The following is a 27,701-nucleotide window of genomic DNA, read 5'->3' as shown; positions in this document are numbered from 1 at the left end:
TCACTAGGTCCAGTCCATACCCAAATGGAGAGGACATGGTCATATGTACCAGGAAATAGGGATCATTGAGGCCTTCTTAGAGGCTCCCTACCACCAACCACACCTTCATTATGTGGATATATCCCACACCTAATGGGAGAACCAGGCAAATAGTTGGCTCAGCAACACTTTCTATACCATAATTAATCCAGTCCTAAGGGCTCACACCAAGTAGAGTAAGATACGAGAGATAGACAAAGAATAGTGTGGTATAGAAGAATGTATGAATTTTATTGTACCAATTCAAGTGTGCAAGAATTATAAAACTTTCTATACCACAACATAATATATATTTGAATCTTCATTCTGCCTGGATGGCAAAAATATAATCTCAGTCAATGGGACTCCTCCTCCCATTTGCGCAGAGTAGTTTTTCAGTTCTAAAGAGATTATTTGGTGCCAAGACCAAGGGACAGGGGAAGGAAGGGAGGGAATCTCCTGGTTCTTGAGTCACAGGTGTTGGAGGAAATGTGCTTCACCCCATTTGCTCCTCAGTCACTTATGCATATGTTGAGATTCCTGCCCATGTGTCCCTTTGGGGGCTACATTTCTCTATTCCATTTATGACTCATTGTGAAGTTTCTGAGCCAGAATAGGACACAAGATTCTCACCCAGTCTCTCCGTGACCTATCTTATGAGATATCTTGCTCAGACATAACTCATTTAGCTTCTTGTGGCCTCCCATGACTATGGTCAGAGAGGAAGTTTGCAGAAGTCCTCTTCTTTCCAGCCCCTCCAAATTCTCTGCAGCTACATGGGCTCCCAGGCATTATCTTTGAAGTAGGGTGCACAACTGTCCTCTCAGACCTGATAACTTTTCTGCTGTCATTGTCATCATCTCTTTCCTATTCTCTGTCAACCCAACCCTCAGCCCAGGGGACACTTTTCAATGCATTGGGTAGGGAAGCAGAAGGAAGACCTTCTTCTGTGTTAACCTTGGGCATTTTCACTTCCTTCATCCTCACGCCTTCCTATAATCTCCCTACCCTACCAAGGGCACTTCAGTACTTCTTCTTCATGGTTCAGTCTTCAGAAACATAAAGCCGGTGACTGGCAGGCTACCTTCCCTTTCCAAACCCTTCCGTGATGCAGTGAACACAGAATGGAATCTTGTTTGCACAGGAAGTTAGGAAAAAGAGAAGAGAAGAGAAATTAGAGGGACATTTTTATTGGTGAATCTGAAAAAGAAAGGAGCAGACTCAGGAAGCCAAAGGGCACACAAAGGTAAAAGTAATGTTATTTACATGGACTGAGGGGAAACTGGAGAGAGGAAAAGTACTATGCTCATCTCTCTGGCAGATGACTTTTTCTGTCCTTTTTCCACTGGTGCTCTTGGTCTCTCTATACATGGACCTCTGATCCACTGCCTTTGGCCACTCCTGCAATCAGAAAGAAGCTCCTGGGACCTGGTGTCTCCTGAGCTTTTTATGATTTGACCACACTCCTGAGAAGGTGCACAGCCATCCCTTGTCCACATAGGCTCATGCCTTTCTGGAGATAAATGGCCCTCTAGAAGATCTGGGAATCTCTCACAGGCACATTATTATTAATAAATAAATAGTACAGTGAAAATTTTAAAAACCCACAGCACTTACATTACTAAACTACTTTACTGTCTTCAAGTTTCTACTTTATTCTCACATCCAAAAGTTAGCTGTTACTAATTGTATAACTGGTAAAGAAACTGAGACCAGCAAGACAGGAATTCAAAACATGAACTCAGATATTCTTATGCTAAAATCAGGGATCTTTCAATTATAATATGGCAAAACAAATCTTTGCAGGTAAAGAACAAAAAGCTGAACAATTCTTTGGACTAGTATAAGCAATCAGTGTACTTACTGATGTACATTCATTTTCTGCACTTTGCTCCAAATATTAAGAAAGGTGGTAGCAGCAGGAAAATTGGGATGTTCTCATGTGATTTCTGTATGCTTATTTCCTGTTTTTACAAAGAATGGTAATGGGAGGTATCGGTAATTTTAAGGTATTTTTGTGGCTGATTTGTTCATCTGAGAATTGCTGCCAATTAGCTCAATTGTTAGAGCATCTTGAGAGCAAGCGTTCAAAAGCCAAGTGGAGGCAATCAGCATGGTCTGCCCAAGACAACAGGGGCAGTGGCTCAGTAAGAAATTTCCTTCTCCCATAGGAAAATCAACTCATCACAAGCATTGGGTTAATTGTGAGCTAACTGGCATTGTTATTTAGTTCTCAAGGGCCAGTTCTGGCCAAGCCCCCTTCTTCTGTGGCTGAGGAATTCTGTATAGAAACATGGAACTGCTACATCAGGCTGGCCAGAGGTTCTTTTTGTGGGAGCCAACAATGCTTTTGCAACCAGTACAACTACCCCCAAAATATCACTCATTGTCCAAAGACAGAGTATTTAACATTTCTTCACATTAGGCTTTATAATTTCTCAATTATATATGGACACTATTATGAGTTGATAAAATAACATTTGCATAAAAGCATTTTTGAATTTGTAATGGTTTTTGTCTTTGTGTACTAAGGTAATAAAAGGTTACTATTACTAGAAAAGTATAATTTGTACCTTTTGAGGAGTCAACAGTAATGTTTTGCATTGTAAGGGGATTCTGATGCTCTAAACTCCTGGAAATCATTGATGGAAGTTATCCAGATGATCTGTGCTCACACATTCTGAAGCAAAATGATTAAAACTGATCCTAGAATACTGCCCAACATGATTCACAGATTAATGTAATCCCTATCAAAATCCTAGCTGCTTATTTCTTCAGCAATTGACAGGGTTGCCCAAAATTTATGTGGAAATATAAGGAAACCAAAATAGCCAAAATAATCTTGAAAAGGAAGAACAAAGTTGAAGGACTCACACTTCCCAATTACAAAACCTATTACAAAACTTCAGTACTTGAGAAAATGTGATACTAGCATAAGGATAGGCATACATATCAATGGAATAGAACTGAGAATCAATTAATAAACCTAACACTTATAGTTCACTGGTTTTTCAATGAGGGTATAAAGACAATTTAATAGGAAAATAATAGTCTTTAACAAATAGCATCACATGCAAAATAATGAAAGTGGATCCCAACCACATACTATATATAAAAAAAAATTAGGGGCTCCTGGTGGCTCAGTGGGTTAAAGCTTCTGCCTTGGACTCAGGTCATGATCCCAGGGTCCTGGGATCAAGCCCCACATCTGGGATCTCTGCTCAGCAAGGAGCCTGATTCCCCTTCTCTCTGTGTCTTTGTGGTCTCTCTCTCTGTGTCAAATAAATAAAATCTTTAAAAAGAAAAAATGGGGCACCTGGGTGGCTCAGTGGGTTAAAGCCTCTGCCTTTGGCTCAGGTCATGATCCCAGGGTCCTGGGATCAAGCCCCGCATTGGGCTCTCTGTTCAACAGGGAGCCTGCTTCCTCCTCTCTCTCTGCCTGATTTTCTGCCTACTTGTGATCGCTGTCAAATAAATAAATAAAATCTTTATTAAAAAAAAAAAGAAATGAAGTACTGGTACATACTACAACAGGGATGAATCTTGAAAACAACACACTAAGTTAAAGAATCCAGTCACAAAAAGATGTATATTGCATTATTCCATTTATATGAAATGTCAAAAATAGGCAAATCCATAGAAATAGATAGGAGATTAGTGGTTATCAGGGGCTTGGAGCTGACTGCAAACAGATATGTCTCCTGGATGATGAAAATATACTGAAATTTGGTAATGTAACAGTTATATCATTCTGTAAATATACCACAAGCCACTAAGTTGTATAGTGGTGGACAGTTTCAGTAAGGGCTGGATATTAAATATTGTAGGCCCTGTGGGTCATATGGTCTTTGTTATAACTATTCAACTATTCAAAAGCAACCATAGGTCATGGGAAAATGAGTGGTGCAGTTGTGTTCTAATAAAACTTTATTTACAAAAGCAGGAACCAATCATCAGCCCACAGATGTAGTTTGCCACCCCTTACTCTAGATGGTGAGCTCTTTGAGGCAGAGGCCATGCTTTATTCATCTCTAAGTCCTCTGAGTGTGTTGGGGGTACTTAGTACATACTTACTTGAACTGAACAAGAATGCCCTTGCACCATTTCCCTTCCATGGCAAAGGGAGTTGCAGCATTTCTTAACCTTCTTGGCCTTTGAAACCACATGGGGATATAATAAACAACTATCCTCTGGTTGGCTGTGAAAGAAGTACTGCAACCTGCAGATGCCTGACCTAAGGCTGAAAAGAAAGGGATGGATTTAGGATAAAAGTAAGTACCAACCAAGCGATGAAGATTAAAACATGGAGCCCATTTGACATTTGAATTAGAGGCATCTAGAGCATTCTTAGAGCAATAGCACTGGTCAGAGGAAAGAGCTCTGGGCTAGAGCCACAACTTAGTGCAGACCCATGCATCTCTAGCATATCTATCACACCAAGTGGAAATAGAGTCTATGGTTCTCCTCTAAGAAAGGACTTTGACCCATTATTCTAAATCTAGCGAAGGCTCTGTTTTAGTCTTTACCTTGGAAGCCCACTTGCAACATTTATTTGACTTCTGCAAAGAGAAGGAGAGTAAATGTATTGCATTTGTCATCCTGACTTAATGGGGTTGTTTCAAACTGTGCATGTCCCCAAACTATTTGCTCCAGCACAGGCTAAGGAAAGAGAAGAAGTAAGATTGTGTTCCATTAAGAGCACTGAGAGAAAATAGGGCACATTTTCCCTCTCTGGGTTTTCTTAGTGATGAACGATGGGGATACTGCATTGATCATTTCTGATCCTCTGCATTCATAGGTCTCAGCGGTCTCCAAATAACACAGCCCTGCTGTCCTCTCTTTGGGAAGACACTACAGAGAGAGCAGTAAGAGCAAGCTTGAGCTCTCTCCCAGTGGTGGGAGTAGATGAAAGTCACCCTCACCCTCTCATCTCTTTGGAATTTAGTGACCTCAGTACAGTGGCTTATTGTAGATACAGTTAAAGACAATTAAGGATAAATATTAATTTCTATAAGACCACCTTACAGGTGTTTGATATTCAAGTAGAGAATATGTTGGGGAAAAATTAAGTAATGTCTTAAGGAATCTTCTATGTCAGAGAACATGTCAGACAGACATAGTGCTATAAACTGTGCTTCTGTTTTTGCACAAGACAAATTTACATGTCTGTTATGCCTAGAAAAAACAGAATATGATACTTGGAAGATACAGGTATTCAACATATTGATCTGTGTGTCTTTCATTGTCTTTTTAAGTTTCAGGAACCAGAGGGAGAAGTTAACAGATATATTAGGCACCAGGCTAGAAGGGGCAAGAGAAGTATCTGGTGTCTCCTCAAAGCCCTGTGGGACCTAGAATAATGGGTATTACCAAATTTTGGTCACAAGCTGACAATTAGAACCAAAAGTCTATCTTAGCTCAAGACGAGCACACATAACTCATAATAATCCTGCATGGTCGTGATGCTCTGAAAATACCAGCCAGGCTCCTTGCTGCATCCTAATGGCAGACATTTCAGAAATTGGTCCTGAGTGTACCAGGTCAGGAGAACTGGTGGACATAAGATAGAGCCTCCCCATTTAAGATGTGAAGTGGTTTACAAACATTTTTACTTATAGAATTTCTACGTTGCAGTAAAAACCCATGTCATTTTGTGACTTTTACCACCATAAGTTAGAAACAAAACAAAACACAGAGCTGTGTCATTAGGGCACTTGTGGCTGTCAAGTAACTGAACTTACTGAGAAACTTAAACAATAAATTAGATCACATAACAGGAAGACCAGAGGCAAGATAGGGACCAGGACTGTTGTATTATAGTTCAGCTCCATATCTCTGGAACTCTCTTAGTTTACCCATTCCTCGTGTGTTGCCTTCATCAACAGGTTAGTAGCTAGATGATTATAAGCTGGTCAAAGCATCTGGACAGTAAGAGTGCTAAAAGGAAAGGGAATCTATCTTATAGCCCTTTTGAGGAATCAAGAAATCATAGATGCCCCCATGCAGGATCACCTTCCTTCTTCATATGCTAAGTGGCTCAAGGTCCCATTGTGGCCTGAGATGGGAACTCTGTAAATAGGAGGCCACCTGTCTCAGTTATCCAATGCTGTATAACAAACTGATCCCAAACTTAGTGGCTTAAAGCAACACTTATTTTATTTGCTCATAATGCTATGAATCAGGAATTTGGTTGGACACAATGGAGAAGATTCATTCCTGTTCCATGGTAACTGGTCCTTCAATTGGGAAGCTATCTAAGATTGTTCAGTCAGGGCCATATATCTGGGACCTGGAGTTTGGTTCTTGTCTGAGGTCCTTGGCTGTCCTCCAGCTGAAAGCTCACGTGGCTACCTCGAGCTTCCTCATAGCATTGTGACCTCAGAGTTTGAAGAGCAAAGTTCCAATGTGCAAATGCTTATCAGACCTCTACTTTATCACATTTACTAATATCTAATTGGTCAAAGCAAGTTACTTGGCTGAGCCCAGAGTCAATGTGAATACTGGGAGGCATGGCTTACTGGGGCCATGAATCTTAGCAGTTATCACACAAATAAGCTGGTTCATCCTGAGTCCTGTTGAGCCCTTATCTTGTGCCTCAGTTCTGATGATTGTGTTTATCCTGTCTCCAGTGAACTGCCACTGTTAGCAGATTTTTCTATACCCACAACCTAAGTCACAAGTAATCTATAAATAGCAGTTATATCTCTCTTCTCTTCAACTCAGGAATTTTTCCAGACTCTACCTTTATCACTCCTCTTTGAAACTCTTCCCCCTCATCTGCTTATCTGTCTTTTTATCTATAAATATTATTATATCCACCCTCTCTGACTAATGTCTTTCAAATGACTACTACATAGGACAGGTTGTTTGAGTCTGGGTTTCAAACCACATTCTGCCCCTTAGACTTTCTCCTTATTTCTATGCATCAGAGACCACTGGAAGTGATTCCCATCCCAGGATTCTGCCTGGGTTTCTGGGTCTAGCACCTTAGACTCTGCTTCACTGAGGAAACAACTCAGATTTCTGTATTCATTTCATGATCCTGAGCCCTTGACTTGGAACTCGTTTAGGACCCCAGTTCCTGTAGAACCATCAGATACCCCTGTTCTCACCCCAGGAAAAGCAAAGCCCAGAAGTGGAGACTTTGCTGTTGGTTGACATATTTCCATGGTACTAAAAGCTACCTATCTTCTAAGATGTCCAACATCCACAGGTCCAGGGATCCCTTTATACACTATCTGCCTGGAAGAACATCCCTGCTACTTCATTATGAATGGGACAAACCAGCTTAAGCTAGGAGATGGAGATTTGTGGGCTAACATTATCAAATCATGGGAGGGTGGAAATAATGGATGCCAGAACTAGAACATACTCAGGTCCTGCTATCTAGTTCTACCTCTCACCATTGATGTCTCTAAATGTTGGCTTTACCTTCACTCTCTAAAGACAGCTTTCTTTAATGTCAGGAACCATGACCATCCATCCTGGAATCTCTAATGGGTATGAATTTCAAGGCTCAAATTAAAATTCTTTAACTTTCTCTCAGAACAGATGGTTTCATGCCAAAGCTAGTTAACAATAAAGAGAGAAGAAAGACAGGTGGAGAGCTTCTTTTGAAGCATTTATTGTGGCTTTTCTTCCCACCCTGTTGTGACCTATGAAAGAAAAGGAGACTGGAAGCAAGTCAAGCCCACATGTCCCCCGATGTCCTGGGAGCCCTCACAGTATTCCTCACAGTGGTCCCAGGTGGGTCCAAGTTCCATGAAGCTGCCCCACCTTAGGGTGGTTTAGGAATACTTGGTTGGGTATATAAATCCAAAAACCCTTAGGCAAGATCTTTGCAGTTAGATGAGTTTTAGAACTTAAATGATTTTAGAAACATAATATAGAGTATATACCATGTAGTATATATACCCCCAGTGGGGTGTGAAGCCATACTCCATAGTCAAACTCATTAACTGTTCTATGGTAAAACATACAAATATTCACACTTTTAAGATAAATTATGTTTATAAAGATCCTCTTGTTAGGTCGGGTCAGACTTTCCTGCTAAATGTGTAATGTATTACCTTTTGGTTTTTAGAATTTGAGAATTTCAGAATAATGGATAAGAGATTGTGGACCTGTATGGGATGTGGAAAGTGATAACTAATGCCTGGGCTATTGGTTCTCAGTGTTAAAGACTGTCTGAAGGGAGCTGAAGTCTGTGATTAACTGAGCTTGTGTCATGTGCTTACTCTTGTATCCCATGCCTCTACCTTACCAATGCCGTGCCTCCACCATCAGGTACACTATACCCTTCCCCAATATTTCCTGTCTTGCTGTGACCATCTGCTGAAGAATCTACTTTCAAAAATGAGGTGATACTTCCAATGAACTGTCCACCTCCCAGCAGAAGATCGTCCCATCTGGCCCTACTTTCCTGTTTCCCTAGGTTCTCATTAGATGTCCACAATCTCAGGGCGTTTTTGTCCACCTGGACTCTCATCCCCATAAAGATCAAAATATTCCCTAATCAAACCTGATTTCCCATTTTTTCAAACTCTTTCACCATGCCTATTGAAACTCATGGTCCACTATTAGCAAATTCCCCCAATTCTTAACGACTGAATGTTTCCCTCTCCTTACTCTGGTAAAGGCAGGCTCTTCCTGAGGACAACTTCTCTCAGTCCTCTCAAGTTATAGATTTATCTTACCCCCTCATACCACTAAGCCTGCGTGTGTAAAATGTCCTTACTCCTCTTGCCATTTTCAGATCTTCATTCCTCCCATGTAAGCACACACATACACATACCTACACAGCTTCTTTGAAACTTAAGCACCACACTGAAGCATCTGTTGCTTCTCCTTATTGGAGTCATCTAAAAGTCTTTGGATTACCCTTCATCATTCCCTTTCTCTCCCTCTTACTTCCCCTATGACCCTTGATGATTCCAACCTTCATATAGATGATACCTTTAGGACTTTTACATCTCAATTTTTCAGTCTTCTCATCTCCACTTACTTTGTCCACCCAACCTCTACTTATCCTCACTTTATTCTTGTCATTACCATTTCCCAAACTCTTCCATAATCTGTGTTTCAAATTTCCCATTCTCTGACCACAGTCTCTCAGGCTTTCTCCCTCTGTACTCTAATACCACTGATTCTTAGACCACATTGAGATCTCTAACCCTGCCATTGTTTCATGGTCCAGTTGTACCCCAACTTCCTTCATTAGATTCCATGCTCCATTATTATAAACATTCCTTCACAAATATAGTCAACTCATTTGCTTCTTTCTTCCTTTCAGGTCATACTCACCTGGCAAAAAACTCAGTCCTGGTTAAATCCAGCTTTCTGCCTGATTGATACCCACAGAGCTGAAAGTGGTCAGAGAAAAAGCATGCAATTGGGATGACTTGTCTCTATTTATTCACTCCAGTGAGCCTATAGTGCTGTTTGTCACTCCTACCACCTTCTCTTAGTCAGCTCACTCCCCACTCAATGATGAGTAATTCACACCTTCTTTTCTCTTCTCAAGTTGCCCACCCTCTTCCCATTCCTACTCTAAACTGAAGACCTTGCCTGTTATTTCATGGAGAAAATAGATACCATCAAAAGAGAACTTTCATATGCCTCCATATGTTTTTCTCACCCTCTCATACTCATACTTATTTTTTTTTATCCAATGTGGTCTTTCATTTCAACTTTTCTCGGGGTGTTTAATTCAGTCTCTTCTTTCTGAAGATTATCATTCCAATCTCACTTTTTCACTACCATGGATTCTACCATAGCCACCTCAAATAGGTAACCTCAGCCCCTAGGACCACTTGACTTGTTTCTCAGTATTTCAACTTCATATTCCCAGTATGAAAACCTGATTGGCCCACCATGGGTCAAGTGTTCACCTCCAATGAGCTGTGGCCATGGAAGAGGGTTTACACTGCATGTGAGACCCTTATAAAGAGACCATGCTCTGAAAAGTTGGTGTAGGGCAATTAAAAATGTAAGACAATGGGGAAAAAAAGGAGAAGAAAAGTAGAGGACAACAAACAGCCAAAAACAAACAAAGTAGAAAACCCCTCTTAAATTATGTCTTCCACTGGGAGGGGGAATGTACATGAATACAACAAGACATTTAAAAATTTAGAGAAGAGGGGCACCTGGGTGGCTCAGTGGGTTAAGCTTCTGCCTTCAGCTCAGGTCATGTCCTGGGACTGAACCCCATGTCAGGCTCTCTGCTCAGCAGGGAGCCTACTTCCTGGCCTCTCTCTGCTACTTGTGATCTCTCTCTCTCTGCCAAATAAGTAAATAAAATCTTTAAAAAAAGATTTATAGAACAGGCTTTACAGAAACTAGTGAGAAAAAGGGAGAGAGCATTACAAGAGGAGTGAAAAAAGCATGGGTATACTGGCACACATATTTTGCTCTGTGTCTGGCAGACAGCAAGAGTCCCAGAGCCCAGAACTGTCCTTACTAATATTTATAACATAGTATGTAACCTGGTACCCACTATCTGCTGGACTGGATAGAATCTCCTGGAAGACAATAGGGGGAAAAAATGACAGCATCGTGAACACTATAATTCTCCTCATCTATTGACGGGCAGAATTCAAGTTTTCCCAGAGACTCAAATTTTTCTCTACCACTGAGTATTGTGAGGGATTATGAAGAGAAATCTTTATTTGGATGACATTTGGTCATACAATGCACAATGGCTTCATCTAAGGCCTTGCAAAAGATTTAGACATGCCCTTCAACTGCCTGTTTCTTATATTATCTTTCTCTAAGAGCCTAGGGCATATAACACTATATCATAACTCCAGAATGGCATTTCCATGGAGTGATGAGCTAACATGGTAGAGTGGGTTGCTTTCTGACCAAAGGCAGGAAGAAAGCTGAGAAAATCTGGGGATGTGTCACTGAGCTATTGGTAATGGACTGGGAGACAAAGAAGTAAATTACAATCACCTGGGAGAATTTTTCAAAATGTAAATCTTCCTTCTACCATGATTCTAGTATTGCCTGGGACCCTGAGAATAGATAAGGATAAGGAAGGATCAGAAAGAATTTTTAAAAATACATCTCTCTTTCCCTTCCTCTCCCCCTCACTGTCTTGAATACCAATGACCTAGAAGGATGCATTTGTATTTGATATGTCTTTCTCAAATATCAGTATACATCTTATGTATGCATATATGTATATATTTATATGCCATCTCATTCCAGAAAGGATAGCAGATGGCTTACAAAGCTACATTAAAAAAAAAAAGAGCATAAAAAATAGAAGCAAAATACCAAGGAGGAAAAAAAAAGCTGAAAATTTAAATGTGAGTAGCCCTAAGTGCATTTTCAGAGTTCATTTGGCTTTGATTCAAGAGAAGCAGAGCTCACTGAAAGGAGACACAAGAGCTGAATGCAAACTTGGTGTTCAAGGAGCACATGAGTTTTAGGTGCTGGAGAAACTGATCTTCTGTTACCTGACTTGAGTTCTCACAGAATGGAAGCAATCTTACCTGAAAGGGAGGTGGGTAACAAGAGTCCTATTTTGTAAACTCAGGGGTGTTTCAGTGTCCCCTAGGAGAAAGCCTGGACAGGGTAAAAGTAAGAATTTATGGAGTTAACAGGCAAGGTCAAGAATTTTTATTGTTAGTTGATCTTCTTATTACTTCTCGTAACCAGAGAGATGCCTCAGATTGAGGGATCTGGAATTCAGCCTTTTATATTCAGATTCCATCTTGACCAATGGTTGAATTACAGACATCTAGGTCTTCCTAATCCTGATTCTATTTGAATAATTTTGCTTACTACACATAACAAATTTGTACTTGGAACATGACCAGGCATTTATGTAAGATCTCATGATAGGACTGAAAATGGTGGTATATGTGTGGAATGTTGGGGCTGAAAAGTCACAGGTGAAGGAGGGTAGAATATCAGTTAATTCCATCCCTAGATAATAATTATTAAAGCTAATATTACTCAGGACTCTTTTAGTGCTGGACATACAAAATAAACCAATCATGGATATGCCTTAATGCTCCAGAAAGAGTACCTTCTGGTTCTCTCCATGATTGCAGATCCTTCAAGTAGCTATCATAAGGAATGGCATATGGGTATTAAATATATAGCTTGCTGATTATACAAAATTCAGGATATATAGAGAGAAATTAACAAACTAAAAGCCAAAATGCTCTCAAAAGTATTCATACAAAAAGGATGAGGAGAAATTTTTATCTCATGGTTAAGTCAAATGAAAGGAATAGATACTATTTATTAAATGTCTACTATATACCAAGTTCTTTACAATGTTTCTATTCTTTCAACTTCCATGAAACAGTACCTATTCAAAGAGGAAGAAACTGGAATCCAAGCTACTTTCCCTACAGAAAGGAAGGAATAGGATTAGACTCCAAGTAATAACAATAGCATCTTTTCCAATTCTGTCATCTATTCACCTCAATGCTAAAGGCTAACAAAGCAAAGATAAACTAATTAAGGGAAAGAATACCTGGCTTTCTAGTTAGGAGGGATACCTTGCTAATCTTTTTGGAAACCAGTAGAATATATGTCTTGATATAAATATATAAGGTCATTAAATCATGTTGATTCTCTATCCTACTTTTCTCCTCTGCTCCCTCTCCACTCATACCTTAGTTCAGGTGGAAGAAATGTAAACTTGAATTGGGCTTAACTTACTGGTAAGAGCTCTATAATGGGTAGTTTTATGTATCAACTTGACTGGGCCACAAGGTGCCCAGATATTTGTTCAAACATTATTTTGGATGTTTCTGTGATGATGTTTGTGGATGAGATTAACATTTAAGTCAGAAAACTGAGTAAACCAGGCTTCCTTCCTAATGTAAGTAGACAACCTGTAATCAGCTGAAGGGCTGTATGGATCATAAAGGCTGACATCAGTAGGGAAGAGTTCACCTGCCTGAAAGCCTTCAAACTAGGATATCAACTCTTTCCTGTCTTCATACTTGAACAAAACCTCAATTCTTCCTGGGTATCAAGTCTGCCCACCTTCAGAATAGAACTAAACCAACACCCCTCCTGGGTCTCCAGCTTGCCAGCTCGCCTTGCAGATCTTGGGACTCCCTAACCTCCATAAGTGCATGAACCAATTCCTTATAATAAATTTCTTTATCTATATATGTTTGTATGTGTGTATACATATGATTAGTTCTCTTAAGAGCTCTAAAACAGGCTTACTGAACAGAGAATCCATATTTGATGATTTAGTTCAAAGAGATGGGAATATGGGAAAAGCTCTAATATTTTGCTTGGTTAACCAAAATATGTATCCAAAGGTGGTCTATAGTAAATTAAGATGAAATACCAAATCTTCCTTGGTGTACTATATATGAAGGTATTTGAAGGCCTAAGGAGATTAGAAAGCTAGAATGAACTAATCATGGAAGACCTCATACATTCTGAAGGGCCCAGAGGACACACCCTTAACTAAGGCTGTAATAAATTCATGAGGAGACCTTCTCCCCCAACATCTTTGAAAGATTTGGTGGGTTTTGTTCTCTGAAAGTCAGATATTAGGGTGTTAATTGTGATTCCTAAATGCAAAAGGAATGATAGAATTCCATGACCAAGTGGTAGAAGAGTAATCAAAGCAGTAATCAAAACAGTCTGGCTCACAGAGCTCTTCGGCATTGGCTGGTTGATTATGCTGTCCTTAGTACTAAAATAGTTAGAGAACCTATTAAAGTCTTATTTTATCTGTATAGGCAGAAAAGCTCTCGGTCTACTGAACAGAAATCTGGCTTATGTCACCAAACTAGAAAGTCACAGCCTCTCAATCAAGTCCCAGACTTGAGCCAATTTACCAACTCAGAGGCAGTGGTCCTTGAAGAAAAAGCCTGTTACACTGTCAAAAATTTATATTGTTTACCTCCCTCCCTGCCTTCTCCAAAAGGACTTGTGACTATTTTCCAGGGTGACTGTGCATTAAGGAAGGAGAAACAATCAGACTCTTCAGGTATTGTGGGATGCAGGGTCTGAATGGGCACTAATTCCTGAAGTTTGAAGTCTCACTGTGGTCTGCCAGCTGGAGTAGGTTATGAAGGTCAAATGTCTAATGGCCTTTTCGCTCAGATCCATCTCATAATGGGCCCAGTGGGTCCCTGAAACCAATCTATGGTTATTTTCTGAGTTCTGAAGTGCATTATTGGAATAGAGGTACTCAGAAGAATGCACACATGGGTTCCTTAATCTGTAGAGTGAGGACTATTACGGTAGGAAAGGCCAGGTGGGAGCCACTAGTATTCTATACCTAGGGAAATAGTAAACCAAAAACAATACCACATTTCTGGAGAGATTGAAGAGATTAATGTTGCCATCAAGAACTTGAGAGATGGTGAGTTCCACTTCCACATCTTTGTATAACTAACCTATAATAGTGTGCCCTTGAGGAATAAAGCTGGGCTCTTTCCACCATACTTAATCAGGTGATGACTTCTTCTGTAGCTCCTCTTCTAGATGTGGTTCTGTTGTTAGAGGAAATCAACACATCTCATGGGATCTGGCATATGCAGCTATTGGTCAAATGCCCTTTTCTCTATAACTATTAATAAAATCATCAGAAGTAGTTTTTCAGCTGACAAGGCCAACAATTCACCCTCACTGTTCTATAGAAATTCTCTAGTCTTATCCTGTAATCTAGTACCTAGGGACACGACCACCTGGGCAAGATGGTGCAATGGTCTTTTGTAGACTCAGTTACAGCTCTGGGTAAGTGGTAAACTATTGAAGGGAAGGAATAGTATCCTCTAGGATGCAGAATATTCTCTGAATCAGCATAGAGTTCTATTTCTCCATAGCCAGGATTCATAGATTTAGAAGGTAAATGGAAATAGCATCACTTATTAAGACTCCTAGTGTTCCACTAGCCAAATTTTGCTTTCTGTCTCTTTAACTTTAGATTCTGCTGGGCTAGAGGTCTTAGTTCCAAAGGGAGAGATGTTTCCACTAGCAGCACAAAGATTATTCCAATGAACTGGACCGCCATCTGACCATTTGGAGCTCCTTGTGCAGGTGAATCAACAGGCCAGAAAAGGGTGGGTGGAGAGAGTTACTTTTTGGACTGGGGTAATTGATCCTGCCTATCAAGGGAAAATGGGGTTGCTACTATGCAGGGATGGTCAGGAGGAATATATCTGGATTGCAGATAATCCTCTGAGCCATTTCTTAGTATTTCCATGCTCTGAATTAAATTCAACAATCCAATTCAGGCAGGACTTCTAAAAGCCCAGACCCTTCAGCAATGAAGGTTTGGGTCGTCCACCGCTGTTCAAGGAAGCTCAATAAGCTGAGGTGAGTGTTGAAGGCAAAAAATATGGTATGTAGTTGAAGAAAGTAGTTGGAAAAGTTAGCCATGACTCTGACCAGTTGCATACAAGACTATAATAGTTATGAATAGTCCTTATTTTAGTACCAATGTTCAGACACATATTAACTGAATATTTTTCTCTCTGTCTATCCCTTGTCATCTTACAGCAGCTATATTAATAGATATTACCTTTATATTTTAGTATTTAAAATAGAAGATATGAAAGGGGGAGTATGAATCTTCTAGGGGAAGAATGAACATTACCCAGAGCCGAAAAAAAGAACTTTATATCCTCTTTCAGAGAAAGAGTATTTCTGTTTGCACACTGGGTAGTGGTATGTCAGGGGAGCATGACCTTGTTATTGTCTTTATTTGGAGATTAAGTATAGTTTCAGGAGTGTATATGAGCGCCAAGTGGTCAAGAAGAGGACTATGGTGGCTATGGTGGCTCTGTAATGTAGCACTTGATTAGGCTGAGCAACCCTTTCTGGAATTCCCTCTCTTGTGTGTTTGTGGTTAGGGTGAGCCACAACAGCTATTCTTGTGGGAGACTGGGGTGGGGGGGGGTGCTGGCAATGCTGGGAAGGGGTAGGTGCTTTGCAGCTTGCACATGTTCTTTCTCATCCGCTGGTTCATTCCACTGGTGTGAGGGAGCAGTCAGAATTCCTCTAGCATTCCCTTAATCCTTTTACAATTTATGTAATTCTTGGGCCATATGTGTGTTTCACTACTAGATGGAAAGCCTGAGCTTCTCCAGATGCCCACACCACCAAAGCCAGAGGCAACAAGAACTGACATGTGTTTCAGTTCATCCCATAGGGTCCCGCTCTGGCTCAAGGGCTCCAGCTTGTCCCTGCTCACTTGTACTTTACATTCACATAAATTTATATGTATGTATAATGTATTAAAGGTATCTGACGTCTTTGACTCTATGTAGAACAAGACAGTTTCCATTATTTATTGGTAATGTCATATATATATATATTCCCCTAGTGGTTCTGCTTCTGACTGAATCCTGACTGGTCTGATATCAGAGATGGGAGCAGTTCTTGGCTCTGGAGACCTCAACCACCAGCCAGGGCCAGGTTTGTGACTTTGCCACAGAAAGAATTCAAGGATGAGTCAGAGTAAGTATATCAGAAGCAACTTTGTTGCAAAGCAAAAGTACACAGTAGAGAGGAGGAAGTGCGGGTACACTCAGAGAGAGGATCTGAGTCTCCCTGGGTAAATGTGGGGCTCTGATTCTTAAAGGTGGTTATAATTTGGGCACGGAAGAGTCACACGAGGTTCTGGGAACAGGCGGGGAATTCTGAGAGGTCTGCAAATCATTACGCATGCTCCATGTTAGCTACGGTGCGCAGGCGCAGTCTGATTTTTCTGATCGAGACTTCAAATATACTCTAAATATACTATTGTCCTTTTAGCGCCCCCAGTGGAGGGGTTATTCTCTGTCACTTGCAAGCTAATCCGGTCTGTGTGCACATGTGTGCTGTGGGTTTGTTGCTCAAACAAAAGGATTTTTGTGGCCCATGAGAAGCCACAGGGGTCTCATAAGGCTGCCTGATGGCCACAAACACTGTCAGGTGTCAGACTCAGTTCCCAGTTTGCTGATCCTCCTACATTTACCCAGAATTTCCCTATTCTACTTGCGTTAGGTACCTAAGTCTAGCTCAAAGGATTTTAGACTCATGACCATCAGGTACACATCTCCAGCAGGTACACAACCAGGGAGACTTTGAAAAGCTTCCATCCTCAGCAACTGCCACCATAAAACCCTCAGCTTTGTGTTTAAAGGAGGAAGACTTCACAGCTCCTGGTCTCTTCTTCTAGGCTGATCTTTCCACCCATTGCACCGTCTCAGGGAAAGGTTTATGAGAGAGGGATGATTCCAGAGCAAGAAAGGCTGAGGAAATGAGAAATGACTGCCAAGACCCTTGAACTGTGTCCCAGGACTAGAATAATCATACATCAGTCATGCTTTTCAAGGACCCAAGATAAGATCCAGAGATCTTATCTCTGCCCATCTTGGGAAAATGTGATTTCCTGTTCCTTCCCACTGAACCATGAACCCTCCTCCAGCCTTTCACTAAGAAGCACATATTCCTGTCATGTGAAACTGCACATATTCCTGCTTTTGTCTGAGAAAGATCTGTGAGTTCCCATTCTGAAAGCCTTCTGTCCTGCCATCCACTGCCTCTAGTGTCTTCTCTGTAAACCCCACCTCTCCCCCACACTAGCAGTTGCCATGACTGTTCCAGAAGGGCTGATAACATCGCCCTCTACCTTTAATCATCCCTATAATTTCAGGTATTTCCTCTCCCAGAGCTATTTTTCTAGTGTGGCTCAGGAGCAGGAATGGAGACAGAGACTTCCACTCAGAGGTAAAGGGAAAAGCAGAGCTCTTCCCCTCCCTGCCCCCTCACTCTGGGTGTCAGAGATGAGTGATAGGAACACTTCTCTCACCAGACTTCTCTACCACCTTGAACCCCATACACTTCTTCCTACCAGACAGTGCCACCCCTGAGTCATAACCAGGGGGACCTGGGTCTCAGTGAGCCACACCGCAGCCTGAACCCAAAGGGGCTTGAAAGACTGGCCAGAGTGAGAGGTGAAGTCAGGAGTCAATGTGAGACCAAAGTCAAGAGCCCTTTACTAAGGGTAAATCCTTAGTACTGACTTGCTTAGCATATAAGAGCCATTAAAAAATACCCTTACCTCCTATAAACAAGAAAGTATATATAAGATGTTCATCTCAAGCACTCTTTAGAATACTAAAAATGCCAAACAAGATGAGTGTTCAGTAATAGGATAGTGAGCAGCTATGAAAAATCATGGTTTTGTTCTTTTTAGTAAAAAAGAAGTGGCCACAAAATCCTAAATCTTTTTTTGAGAGTAAGTGACATTTGAGAGTAAGAGCATTTGTTTATTTGTTTTAAATTTTAAATTATTGACTTTTCTCCCCCACCCTTGTTCCCTCCATCAAAAGTCTCAAGCCCTTAGCAGTGATTTCCTTTGGAGATCACTTTTGGAAAGGAGAAAATTTCTCTTTCCCATTATCCACAATTCTGAATCCTTGGGTTTACTTAACCACAATTATTATTATAATTTAAAAAGAAGGATTAAAAATAATGTTTTTGAAGACTGGGAAACAACAGAAAATATTTATGATACAAGGTTAATTTTTAAAAGCAGGATGCAGAAAATGTAAAGGCTAAAACCACTCAAAATGTTATGGTGAAATGGAGGGGGTAGAGAAAGATTTTGGAAGGGAGGAAAAATAATTCAACACACAAATATTAGAGGTGACTTAGGTCTTCCAGGATACTTTTTGTATTCTCAGAACTCCTAAATTGTGGATGAATTTTTTAAATCAAAAAAGGTAGACACTATTTATTTTTATAGTCAGGCTTTATATTAATATATTGTGAGGCACTATGCCAGGGCAGCTGTGTGGAGCTCACATTTCCTTTTTTTTTTTTTTTTCCAAACCGAAATTCTTCAGGGACAGTTTTTCCCATGGATGTTGCAGTAGCTGTGTTCTTGTGGCAAAAGTTAAGGCACAAAACTTGGAACTGTCTGCCCGGGAAGCAGTTTCATGGGCCACCTGGACTGTCGGCTGCCTGGTCAACCATTCCAGTTGTCAGGGAGAGCTTCGGCCTCCATCTTTTTAATTAACTGGTTGCTAATTAACTTCCTCTTAGGCAGACCCTTTTTTTATTTTTAATCCAGTTCTCTAATTCATTTTTGCTTTGAAACATCATTCTCTTAATCTTACCAGTAATAAATATTGAGTGGACGGTATTTAACTCACTGCCCAAAAAAGCAAATTCAATAGCAGAGCCAGAACCAGACACCCAGCCCAATTATTCCCCCATTTATTCAAGTTCTTAGTTCGTGCCAGTCATCACTGACACTAAGGATGTAAAAATTATGCTGGCATAATCCTTGTCCTTCGGGTGCAAGGACAAGGATAATAGGTAGGTTGGAAAATGGAAAGAGAGCCAGGGAGAAGGAAACAGTTTTAAAAGTAAGGGGAGTCACCAGTAGCGATGCCAATGAGCAAAGGAAAACCGTAGTCATTGCCATAGAAACGGAGAAAACGTAGAATAGGGCAGTGGAGGAAAGCAGGGCTTAAGCTTGTCCATTTTCTGAAAAGTGTGGTCCCAGGGCCAGCAGCAACAGCATCTCCTGGGGCCTTATTAGAAATTCATATCACTGGGTCCCACCCCAGTCTCCTGGAAATCAGAAATTCTGGCGGTGGGACCCAACCATCTGTATTTCCACACCTGCTCCTTCTTCCCTTCCTCCAGTCTCCTCAGCCCACCCCCACTCCCTACCACCACCACTAGAGTGTGAGTCTAACACCCGCTAAAGCTTGAGGACCACCAATGTCAAATTCAGTGAGTGGCAGATTCTAAATAACTGAGGAAGGCAAACCCACAGCAGAAAACCTGGCACAGATGAGTCCCTGGCACCCCCTGGAAAGGCATCCATGATAGAGACCCTCTCAAGATAAGCTCCCACCAAATGCTCTGCTCCTGTTGCAAATTGAGATCTGGGGCCATTTATGATATGCTAGTTCCAAAGGTAAGTTAAATGCCTATTGGAACAACTCCGAGCAAGTACCCTATCGTCTATATTTCAGCCATTCCCAGGAGAGCTGAGCTCAACAACAGCCAAAGTCCATGAATCCAGAGAACCAAGTAAATTCCAGCCTGCACAGGTGGTAGGATGTGATAAGTGCTTTATTAGAAATGTGAACACAATGCCACAGAGCCCACAGGAGGCATCTCTGCTGCCTGGAGACCGTTAAAAGGCGGTATTACCGATAGAGAACATTTAATACGGAGCTTCTATAACCAGTAGAGTTTTGCCAGGTAGAGGATGCCTCCGGAGCAAAGTTCAGGGAGGTCTCAACAGCCTCTGGGTACAAGGGAAGGATAGAAACGTAGACCTCAGAAGAGCCCAGGGCCCAGCCAAGGAGGATAAAGTTGCTTCTGTTGAAAGTGGAGACCTTGCAAGGTTTGGAAGCAGAGAAACCATGTGTTGAAATCCACAAATAGATCATCTTGTGCAGGTGGCAACAGGTTGTAGAGGGGCCAGTTAAATGAGATTCTGAGTGATTATTTTTAGTGTTTTGTATTTTTTTCTACCACAAATGTCTTTGAACCACCACTTCCTCTATAATTAAGAAGTGTGACCTTGGGGCACCTGGGTGGCTCAGGTGGGTAAGCGTCTGCCTTTGGCTCAGGTCATGGTCCCAGGGTCCTGGGATCGAGCCCTGCATCAGGCTCCATGTGCAGTGGGAGCCTGCTTCTCCTTCTCCTGCTGCTCCCCCTGCTTGTGTGCTCGCTCTCAATCTCTCTCTCTCTGTCAGATAAAAATCTTTAAAAAAAAAAAAAAAAAGAGCTGGAAGTGACTCAGGTCATAGGTGCCTTGGGGACCCAGACAGAGGAGACAAGAGCAGGGATTAGGACCACAAGTAGAGTGATAGCACTGACCAAGAGGAGGGGCCCTTTGCCCTTTAAGTTCAGGAAGAAAGGATACAAATTCATGAAATGTAAATTTTTGAAGTGGAGTCCAGTTAAGATCTTTTGTAGCCGAGGCCTCTATTTCCTTAGTGGTAAGAACAGCAGTGTCATCACCTGAGAATCCAGGGTCAGGGCTAGAGGTGGGAGCTGGGGGAATGGCCAAGGTTTGGTACAAGTAACAGCCAAACCTCCCACAGTGTGTGTTATGTATCAGGCACAGTCCTAGGTGTGAGCGTTTTACATAGATTCATTGAATCCTCACAGGGACATCAGGGGGTAGACACCATTATTATCAGACATTTTGCAGAAGAGAACACTGAGGCCCCAGAGAGGTACAATCATGCAGGTAGTAGGAGCCAAAGGTAGGAGTGGAGCCCAGGTAGTCACAAACGGGTGCCAGGCTTCAGAGAAGGAATACCCCAGGATGACTGAAAGGTCAGAAAATAGTAGTGAAAGGTCACATGAGTTTAAAAGCCCTCTCTGGGGGGCACCTGCCTGACGCAGTCCCTTAGGTGTCAGACTCTTGACTGCGTTTGGGTCATGATCTCAGGGTCCTGGGATCGAGTCCCACTTGGGTCTCCGCGCTCAGAGCAGCGTGTGCTTGAGGTTCTCTCTCTCCCTCTGCGCCTCTGCCTCCTCCCGTGCTTGCTCGTTCTCTCTAAAATAAATAAATACGTCTTAAAAAATGAAAAAATAAAAACCCTTTGTGCCACAGTGTCCGTGTGAAGCCCTTTGGCCTGCGGGCACAGAGAGAAGGGCTGTGGCTGTTCTCTGGAGGGAAGCCTTCCGGGGCCACAGTCAGCGTCGCTGTGGGCTGCGTCCACAGCTGGCGCCCGGGGCCCCGAGGCCTGTGAGAAAGCCTGGGCGGGCTTGTTCCCGCGCAGAAGGTGGCCTGTGGGCTGCGCGTGCCCCGCTGAGCCGCAGGCCTCCTCCAGCAGAGCGGGGAGGTGCGGTGGGAAGGCAGCCGCTTTCCCGCCCCAGTCCTGGCCTCCGCCGAAATGCCGAACTGGAAGTTCTTCAAGTATCTGGGGGAAGAGCAGCTGCCAACTAAGCTGAATCAAAGGATCTAAAAATAGTTAAAGAAAACACAAAGACAGAATATGAAAATCAGATTATTTGGAAAGCCAAGCCAAATTTAGGAAAACTATAAAATGGGAGGGGAGCAAGAAAACAGAACAGCGGCCTCCGTCCCAGGGGACAGTGGCAGCCCTGGTCGTTGTCTCTCTGCTTAGCTGTGCTCTCTCCACGGCTCCTTGGTGCTGGAAATTCTCAGGTCATCCTAACCGCACTCCAGAGCATTCCCAGGTGGTAAGTAAGCTGCCTAGTCTAGTCTTGGGTTCGCATCAAACACAGTCCTGGGCGGGGAGAGGGGTTCCTACAACATTCCCTACCATCCATGGGATGGACCTGCCTTCCATGCAAGGGGAATAAATTGAAAACCTAAAGGGTCTCCAAAAAGTGCCCAGGTCACAGGTGCCTGGGCACTTTCTGGAGACCCTTTGGGTTTGCAATTTATTCTCCTAGAATGGAAGGGAGGTTTGGAGACACATCCCCTAGGGGTGCCTCAAAAGGCAACATTTTGAGGCACCCCTAGGGGACCCAGCTGACGTTTGGGTCAGTTAGGATGCATTTGGTGGCCATGTCAGAAGCCTTTCCAAGAGTGACTTTACCCATGTGTATATATTCACCCTGCACTCAGTGCATGGGGGAGCACACCCTCACCGTCTGCCACGGGAGTTATCATAAAGAAAAGCTCACCATCTGCAGGGTCTGACTTCTTAATGCCCTGTCCTTCCCAAGGGGCAGTAACATATTTCCCAGCTATGACCTGTATCAGTCTTTCTGGCATTTTCTGTCTTCTGGAGGCCACCTGCCTTCCTTCACTCATGGCCCCTCTGTCCATCTTCAGAGCACATCCCTGCAATCTCTGCTTCATTGTCAAGTCTCGCGCCTCCTCCTCTGACTCTCTTGTCTCTCTCTTTATAAGGACCCTTAGGGTTACACTGGGCCCTCCTAGAACACGGAGAGCTGTCTCCCCATCTCAAGGTCCTTAATGCCACCTGCAAAGTTTCTTTTGCCATGTAAGTTAGCATACTCAGGTTCTGAGGATTAGAATGTGGACATCCTTAAGGGGACCTTGCTCAGGCTACCACAGGGGCTCAAAATCATTCCTTAGCTATGTTCTCTATACTCTCACACTAAGGAAACAAGCTATCCTTCCTAAAGACTTATGTCAGATAATTCTGGAAATTCCCACATGTGTTCCTAATCCCTGTTGGCTACCGCATGGCAGTTTGGCTGTCCCAGGGCAGATATAATTAGGTTAGTGGTGGCCCTTTAATTTGGGTCACCATAGGGATGCTTCTTGATAGTGTGTATTAGGGGGTTCCCAGATAAACAGAATCAATAGAATATATGTATATATTCTATTATATATATATATATATATATATATATATATGCACACACACATATATATGGAGAGAGAGAGATGTTATTAAAAAATAGATCATACAATTATGCAGTCCAACAAGTCCAAAATCTGCAGAGCCCAGTTTGAGTCCAAAGGCCAAGAGCTGCCTTAGAACCAGGAAGAGCTGATGGCCCCATTTAACATGTACCAGGAAGGAGAATTTGCTCCTACTCAGGGAGGGTCTGCCTTTTGGTTTCATTCAGGCCTTCGCCTGATTGGATAAGGCCCACCCACATTCAGGAAGTCAATCTGTTTTAGTCAGTCTGACAGTTTAAATGTTAATCTCATCCAATAACACCCTAAAAGAAGAATCCAGAATAATGTTTGATCAACTATCTGGGCACTTCATGGTACAGGCAAGCTGACACTTAAAATCAACCATCACACAGCAGCAGAAGCAGAGGTGGCAAATGTCCTGTTCAGGCCCCATTGAGCCCTGCTTGGGTGGGGGTAACCAAGCACTGACACAGCCACTGGTGCGCTCTGGTCTGCACTGGGAGTGCCCTGAGGCCCCCAACGCCATCACTGGTCAGCACAGTCTACACACCACCTGGAACCAGTGGGCTGCTGTAGCCAGCCTGAGGTCCTACAAAGAAGGCAACATCATAACTAGTGCTGTTTGTACCAACCCCTTTATTGGGGATCCCTCTTCCCTGCAGAGGCACACAGCATGGCCCACTTCACTTCATACCCTTCCTTGCCCTTTGAGCCAAACTATGCACTTGAACTTTCTCTTTCCTCATCTCTCATACCTCTCCCCCACCATCAACTATGCTGTGATCAGCCATCTTGAACACAAAGATAAACACAATCACAATTTCAACTAGGCTGCAGAGCCTGCTGAAGATCTCAAAGTCTTCGAGAGGGAAGGAATTACTTTCTGATATCAGCAGTGACCTGTGTATCTGGGGTTAGGAAAAAAGTGGGAAGTTGGGGAGATGATTGGGAGGGCTCAAGTTATACCAGATAGATCCTATCCTGTCTATTGGCTGAACAGTTTTCCTAGGAATAATCCTGTTTCCCAGCCACCCCCCACAGAACCTAACCTTGGCCAGACTTGCTGGTCCTGAGTGGCCCTGGAAACCTGAGTGTGCTCCAGCCAGGACTCATCTCCCTCCCCCGTCAGTGAAGGGCAAAGCTGAAGAACAAAAGAGTGCCTCCCTCAACCTGACTTATCAATCAGCCCAGCTGATCTGGATAGAGGCAGATTTCTCCAGGCCATAGGAAAAAGCATCAATATTTCATGGAAACCTAATCTATTGGAGCTGTGGAGGTTGGATAAGAAAACCCTTTTAGGGAGGAGGGGAGAGGGAAGCAGGATAAGCACATGCAGGTGGCCTCCTGGAAGGTGAGAGCTTGAAGGCCTCAGGAGAGAGGCTTATGGCTTGGGCCCTGCCTACAGAGGTAGGGGGCAGCAGAGCCGCTGAGCAGGCTTCAGGTTCAGGGAGCGCAAGCTGCTCGGGGTCCTTAATGGAAACCTTTCAACGGGCTCAAGAAAGGGGCTGATTGGCAGTTCTGCCCCAAACAGACAGCTTGTTTTCCAAAGTTAGCTTTAAGTATTCTTGCCTCACAATGATACAGGATAACCGCTAAGGGGAAAGGTTGGAATCAGATAGCCCTGAGTCTCAATTCCTGCTTCACCCTTTGTAAGAAGCAGTGAAGCCAATCACTTTATCTGAGCTACAATTATATATCTATAAAGACCTGTCTCACATGAGATTTAATAACAGCATTCGGGACCTAGATTTCTCTTTCTACCTTGTCTTCCTAGCACATAGCTTCCATTCTCAAGCTTACTGATGATCCAGGACATCCTTGGAGCTTCCACATTGCAGACTAGAGGGAGGAGGAAAGTCAAAATAGGGGGGAAAAAAGATTAAGAAAGAGGTCTTTCCAGCTTATTTAGCTCCTTTTAAGCAGCCTGTCCTGCTCATGTAACATACATTTATGCTTCTCTTTCAAAGAAGGGAGCCTGGTCTCCTGACCAAGCTGTAAGGTACAAGGGCACCTGGGAAATATCTTTTTATGGGATTAGTTAAACGGGGTTTATTGCTCACCACTTCCAAATAAAAATCAGTCTCCTTTTATAAGGGAGGAAGGAGAAATGAATGTTTGGGGAGGCAACAAAGAATTGCCACAGAAGCCTCCACCCTCTGGAGTCCTTTCCTAGGTCACCCCCATGACAGCCACCCTGCTCACTACCTCCTCTCATAAGGACCAGAGGCAGGCTTCCAGGGAGCAGGACCGGAGAGCTAGGGCACAAAATTTAAGGAGGCCTCACCCTCAGGTTTGTGCCAGGGCTGACACGATATACTTGTGTGGACCTGAGAGTGAGATCCTCCTTAAACATTGCCTTGCAGGCCTCACCCTAGTCCCATCTCTGCCTTAGAGTTGTCAGGGAGAAGATCTTTCTTTCTTCTCATAACATTGTGCAGGGCAACTTCTTCCCATTAAGTCTGGTTATGGACAAACATTCTATGTGCACCTCAGAATATCAATTCGTTTAGGGTTCTCAGAGATCTCAGGCCTCTTCCGACCTCTACAATACACATGCCTCAGGCTCATACCCATGCACCCTGTAGATAACAAAATGGAGTCTCTCATGTCAATCAGGGGCCTGGATCAAGCAATGACGCAAACAGTTAAGGTACTGCAGCTAGAAGAGCTCGCCAGGACCAACGTCAGAAGACATCCAGAACTGATAATGAGCAGACCCAGGGGAGGTCTGCAGAGACTCAAAACTGATGAAATCCCTTTAAAAAGGGAAGGATTTGGGCAACAAACCTTCAGACTCTTTGGACATGACCCCTCTATGTCTGACCACTTAAAAAAGGCAATAGCCACAGAAGACTCTACCCGATGGATCCCCAAACAGAATCGAGACCCTTCGTTGCTGGAACAACCGAAGCAGCGAGGGCCAAGAGCTGACCTGGACCAGACCGAGGCCTTTCCTGAACTGCACACCCCCAGGCTGACTTCACGTTTGGTCCGTTCGCTTCCTGCACCCTTCTGTTACCTTGTTCGTCCTGCTCTGCGTGCTGTGTAAGAAGCCAAATGTAATCCCATGGTGAAAGGTCATTGAGTCTGGAATCCTGAACCTGCTTGATCATTGTGATTCAACTTTGCTTTAGTATTCAATAAAGCTGACATCATGGAAAGACACAACTCGTGTGTGCACCTTCATACACCCATGCCCCCAGAGAGCAGGTGAACGTGTGTGGATAGTCAGGCTGGATGGCGCTTCACAAGAACAGGCAAAGCCAATCGGCCTTGTGGCACAGTTTTTCATTGCTTTGGATCTCAGATCTGCCGCAGAGGCTCGGGAGAAGCAAGGGCTGCAGCTGGCATTGTTCCCCCACCTCCCACCTCTTCTTTGAGTTCTTCCAAGAACATACCAACCACGCTAATGCTAGCATTTCTACACCAGCTGGCCTGAAACAAGTTTGGATATGTTGTGGCTTCCATGTACAGTGGGTTAATTTCCAGTCCAATTATAATAATGGTAATAATTGGCCACACTCAGGGAGCTGGCAATTACTACTATTTTTAACTTGCATCACTGAGGCAAATGGCTTTATGTACAGCTGGTTCCAAGAGGGCTGAGTTTTCTCCAGCTGGGAAAATCATGTACCAGAGTTACAGCCCATCCCTCTTTTCTCTGATATTCTTCTTTCAGTATGGCAGCACCCACGAGTCCCAGGAGTATGGGACCATTGACCTGTTTCTTCCTTCTTGCCCTTCCTTCCCCACTGGTTCTCCAAACCAGTGGAGATTGGTTTTTACCCTGTTACTACCAGTGATGTCCAGTGGCTCTTGAACTCTGAGGCCCACTCCAGGGCCTTAAACTTACCCCACCATTCCCAAAGAATGTGTAGTCCTAGTTTATCTGGACAATGCTCTTTCTGAACCTGGGTGTGGGTCTACTGGCTCCAGGAGTTTTTCTGACATCATCGTAGGCCTGATCTCCTATCTTACAACCTTTGCCAAGAGAGAGGAGGTGTTGGCAGAACACCAGGAGGCCCACACCTACTGGGAATCAGGAGGAAGGGAACGGGGCAAAGGAGACATTCTGCTTTCATCTCTTGCCCCATGGATGAGAAGGAGTGGGTCTAGAGAATTCCTTGTGAAGGGCCTGGAAGGATTCTGGGGCAGACAAAAACCTCGGGGAGCATGACCCTGCTTTTCACCACCTCCTACTATGATGCTTGTGCCTATCTCTTCTCTCCCCTTCTATACCATAAATTCCTTAAAGGCTGAGATTATGTATTTTGCTGTTGTCAGCCAGCAGCACAGTTTCTGACACTGTCTGTGTCTAGTAAGTATTGTTAAATGAACAAATACCACTGGACAC

At 43.0% G+C, this 27,701-nt stretch overlaps 1 long non-coding RNA gene across 1 annotated transcript in view; it reads left to right on the top strand.

Moving 5' to 3' along the window:
- Positions 1 to 26,359, top strand: part of LOC132013060 (uncharacterized) — a 116,407-nt gene extending 90,048 nt beyond the window's left edge. Inside the window, exons 3-5 of the long non-coding RNA XR_009402864.1 lie at positions 14,939 to 15,051; positions 16,340 to 16,473; positions 25,964 to 26,359. This is a non-coding gene — a long non-coding RNA (uncharacterized LOC132013060). The remainder of the gene's footprint in view (positions 1 to 14,938; positions 15,052 to 16,339; positions 16,474 to 25,963) is intronic.
- The last annotated feature ends 1,342 nt before the right edge of the window (positions 26,360 to 27,701 follow it).

Source organism: Mustela nigripes, chromosome 3, assembly GCF_022355385.1.
Source record: "Mustela nigripes isolate SB6536 chromosome 3, MUSNIG.SB6536, whole genome shotgun sequence".
NCBI classification, from domain to species: Eukaryota; Metazoa; Chordata; class Mammalia; order Carnivora; family Mustelidae; genus Mustela; species Mustela nigripes.
Note: the sequence above shows the minus strand (reverse complement) of the source record. Positions and strands in the feature narration are given on the sequence as shown.